This window comes from Chinchilla lanigera, unplaced genomic scaffold, assembly GCF_000276665.1.
Source record: "Chinchilla lanigera isolate Chin_1 unplaced genomic scaffold, ChiLan1.0 scaffold00014, whole genome shotgun sequence".
NCBI classification, from domain to species: domain Eukaryota; kingdom Metazoa; phylum Chordata; class Mammalia; order Rodentia; family Chinchillidae; genus Chinchilla; species Chinchilla lanigera.
This window is the reverse complement of record NW_004955415.1, coordinates 4,116,243-4,120,594: the sequence shown is the minus strand read 5'-3', so window position 1 is coordinate 4,120,594 and position 4,352 is coordinate 4,116,243. Positions and strand designations below refer to the sequence as shown.

The 4,352-nt window shown below is 56.0% G+C and overlaps 1 long non-coding RNA gene across 1 annotated transcript in view; it reads left to right on the top strand.

Moving 5' to 3' along the window:
* The first annotated feature begins 789 nt into the window (after nt 1–789).
* The window catches only part of LOC106148086, a 9,124-nt gene continuing 5,561 nt past the window's right edge, over nt 790–4,352 (top strand). Inside the window, exons 1-3 of the long non-coding RNA XR_001233218.1 lie at nt 790–1,045; nt 1,970–2,112; nt 3,016–3,049. This is a non-coding gene — a long non-coding RNA (uncharacterized LOC106148086). The remainder of the gene's footprint in view (nt 1,046–1,969; nt 2,113–3,015; nt 3,050–4,352) is intronic.

Here is a 4,352-nt window from a genome sequence, read left to right as displayed (position 1 = left end):
GGCTGGCCTCAAACTCATGGCAATCCTCCTGTCTCAGCCTCCTGAGTGCTGGGACCACAGGCGTGCACCACCACGCCAGTTGACTTGTGTTTTAAAAGGACAGCTCCACTCCCTACACTTCGAATTGCTGCAGTGGAGTCAGATATTCCCACCACCTCATGGGACTGCTGTGAACATCTAAGGGGAGAAGGCTGGGTAGACATTGTACCAAAGGCCCTCCGTGTAGTCATGGTGCTTTGGGAGAAAGAGGCCCACCGCGTAGCTCATTCCCCTTCTCCTGAGGGGTGGGCAGGTGAGCCAGGTGAGGACTGTCCTCTGCACAGAGTCCTGTGCTCTACAGCTTGGGATCTGGGACTCCCACACTCTGCCTAGGTGAGGTGCCATCTGGCAGGTGGGTAAAGGACACGTCTTTGCACTGTGAGTGAGGCTGGGTGGGGCTGAGGGCTCCCCAGGATTTATTTGTTCAGCAGCACTTGTTAAGCAGCAGCTCTGTGGGCCAGGAGCTGGGACAGAAGCAACTGGGCACGGCAGCAAGGAGCAGCTCCATCCCTGCTGCTGAGATCAGTGTTGGGTCCGTGCAGGAGTTAGATATTAGCTGAAGATCAGGCTGGGGAGGGGTGGACTGGGGGGTCAGGCGTCCTCTGTGGCTGGGGCAGGTCACCGAGGAGGCTGGAGGAGGAGGCCAGGGAGATGGGTCGGGCTCGGCCTGCTGGGGGGCGGAGGCGTAACAAGGCAGGAGGAAGAGCAGGCCTGGCTCGGGCCTGACTGCGTGGAGAACCGACCGAGCAAGACGCGAGCAAGACACCACTGCACTTTCACACGCAGGTGATGGATAGCGCGAACTCCTTTGTAGAAACAGGAAGTTCTTGGCACATTTGCGGAACAGAAAGCAGCGCACTGCGTCTGAGTGCCGAGTAGCAAGGAGGAAAGCGGGGAGAGTTTCCAACGTTGCTGATGACACAGGCCCGGGCTGGGTGGCGCAGGCCTCGGGCCTCGGGATTGTTGCTGAAACGAGGCAGCCGGTGCGAGCACGGCAGAGCTTCAGGTGGGGTCCGTGTGCGGGCACGGAGGTCTCAGGGCGGCGGTGCCCGAGCTGGGGAGAGGGCTCTCACAGCGGTTTGGAGACCGGGATGTCAGGACTTGCCGCGGAGGGCGGGGGCTGAGGGAGGTTAGAGGGTGCCGAGGTGGTGGCACGCGGAGGTGAGGACTGCGAGGGGAGCCGGTTCTGGGAGGGGCGGAACCAGCGCTGTGTCCTGGCTGCCTCTGCTGGGATGCCCGCGTGTAGACATCAAGTGGACGGCTTAGGATGCCATTGGGACTCAGAAAAAAAGCGAGCACATACGGGTGTGACCTGTCACCACGCGCGGCACTGGAAGCCCAGGAGGGCTGGGCTCTGCGGATGCCACCCACCCTCCGTGTGCAGAGCCTGGACGAGAAGCAGCCGAGCAGTGCAGAGGGGCGAGGGGAGGGGAGGGTTCGGTGACCTCTGTAAGCCCCGAAGGAGGGAGTGGCCCCTACCAGGTACTGCTCCGGACGAGCCCGCCAAGCACAAAGACTGCCACCCGACTAGGTCACACGGAGGTCATTGGTGACACTGCAAATTGGGGCGAAGAGAGGGCGAGCACTGGGGTCGGGGGCAGAGCTGAGGCCCAGCGACGAGAGGACACGGGCACGGCTGTGCGATGCGCTCCTCTGCAGGGAGCCGAGCAGCGGGCAGAGGTGCCAAGGGAGGGACATGCACAGCCCGACCGGGAGCCCCCCACAAGCATGGGTCAAGGCCCGAGGGGACAGAACGGCCTCTGGCTGGACCCGCACTGGCTTCTGCCACCGCCTTCGTTCCTGCTCCCCAGGACTCAGGCGCCCCCTGCAGTCAGTGCGAGGGAGGCAGGCACATTCTGCGTCACTCAGGCCCAGTCCTGACTGGCTTCCCCTCCTGAGTGTCAGCCCTTCCTGGGGGGTTTTGTTGCAGGAAGCTGTAGCAGACCGGATGGAAAACGCTTTGCATCAAGGAGTTGGGAAGGCAACTTCTATTTACACCGGAGAGCTGATGGGGGATCGCTCCCCAAACCAGCGGCACTGGCTTAAAGTAAAACAGCAACTTACATACTTTTTGTAAGCAGGAAATACAGAGTCGATAATGGGTTAGTCTATAATTGGTTCCTGGGCTGGGGATATAGCTCTGCGGTACAGTGCCTGCCTGGCAAGCACAAGGTCCTGAGTTCAACTTCTGGTACCAATAGATAAATAAATATACATATAGGTTAGTTTATAATTGGCTACATATATTTAGTCATACGTTGTCTGGTAGATGTGTCTGGGGTAGGTGTAATTGGGGGGGTTGTTCATCATGAGGTGGGAAATGGGGTGTGTGTGAGAGGTTGGGCAAGCAGGCCCGACTTAGTGTGACCCTGACAGGGCTAGTCTGCCCCTTGAAGCAAACTCACAAAACAGAGTATTCATGTAAGCTATTGTGCAGCTGGTCAGACAGAGCCGAGTCCATTGTCTCTGAGTTGCAGCTGGGTAGTCAAGGCCAACTGAGTCTGACAGCCCCAGTATGAAGCTATAGTTTTAAAAAGTTTCCCAGTCACAGTTGCTCCTGTATGGTCACAGCAGGCCTGCAGTCTCAGAGGGGCTGAATGAGCTGCACAAGCACCAGGCAGGGGTAGCAAATGGCAAACCAGGCCTCGAAGCCGGGTCTTTCTGCAAGGCCCAGTTTCTTAGTCACCCCCCGCGCCAACACCCACAGGCCCTCACTCCCCTGAGAGTCTTAGCAAGGCCCTGCGGGGCTGGGTTACGAAGGCAGAGGGGCTCCTTCCCTTCACAGCCACCGTCCTACCCCAAGCACTCTACCCCCCTGCAATGAGCCTTTCCTCGGGTCCCTTGCCGGCTGCTTTCTCGCCTCTGGAGACGGTGAGCTCACTACTCCAGGGCAGCCCGTTCTAGGCAGAGGATGGTGCAGCAGTTCAGAGCATGGGTCCAAGCTGAGTTACTCTTGGTGAATCTTTTATTTTGCAGGGCTGGGACAGAACCCAAGCCTTGTCCGTGCTAGGTAAGTGCTCTACCACTGAGCTCCCAGCCCCGCTTTTGCTGAATCTTAACTCTGCTACTTACTAGCACCTTGCCTTTTCCTCTGAGTGTAATAATAGCAGTACCTCCTTCCTCGTGTGACTGCGCTAATGGAGACACTGCATTCAGGGTGCTTGGCAGGTGCTTAGTGGTCAGCTACTTCGTCATCATGACTGTCGGGGATATTTTCTGGGGTGTAGGTGTCACTGTAGGTCTAGCTCTGCCCTGTCCAGTTCTATCTTCTCTGCTTGCCTGCAGGTTATCCCTATTGTCCTGCCTTTCTTGATTTTTCTTTCCTCTTGATGCCAGATTTTCTTTTCCCAGGCTCAGCTACTCACCACACAAAGCCTGAGATCCTGAGCCCAGGGTTTCTTCCTTACAGAGGCACTGGTTGCTCCAGGTGGGCGAGCTCCAGGCTGCAGGTGCACTCCGGGGTGGGGCTGGGAGCTGCGAGGTCCCCTCCCGCCCTCGCAGGCAGGCTTGTTTGCTCCCAGCTTTTCCGGTCCCTGGATGTGCATTTGGGTCCCTCCCACTACACTCCCTGACCTTCTACCATCTGCGCAAGATTATGTCAGGATGAAGAGCCTGGATTCTGAGCCCAGACAAAGCGAGGTTCAAATCCAGACCCTTCCCCTTGCTGGTAGCGAGATCTTGGCTGAGCCACTTCATTTCCCTAAGCCTCAGTTTCCTCATCTGAAAAATGAGACTAATAGTAATCTTGCCTACTTGACAGGCTGTGGTGCAGGTTAAGATCCTGCACGCAAAACACTCAGCAGCCTGCCTATCACAGTAGATATTGGGCATCAATATTCAGGGCTAATGTCTCACATTGTACGCGCTAGCCACATGAACCCTGAAAATATGGCTAGTCCAGTTTAAGATGCAGTGCATGTCAAGTGCACAGTAGAATTCAGTTTAGTACAAAAAGGTGAGCCATCTTTATAACAGTTTCTTTATGATGGTCATATATTGCCCAGCACAGTGGCACAGGCCTGTAATCCCAGGATTCTAGGAGGCCAAAGCAGAAAGATCTCAAGTTTGAGCCCAGCCTGGTCAACTTAGTTACTTAGTAAGGCCCTGTCTCAAAATAAAAAAATAAAGGTCGGGCATGGTGGTGCATACCTGTTATCCTAGCACTCGGGAGGCTGGGGCAGGAGGATCCTTGTAAGTCTGAGGCCAGCCTGGGCTACAAAGTGAGTCTGAGACCAGCCTGAACTGCATAGTGAGACCCTGTCTCAAAAAGACAAAAATAAATAAATAAGACAAAAATTAATTAATTTTTTTTA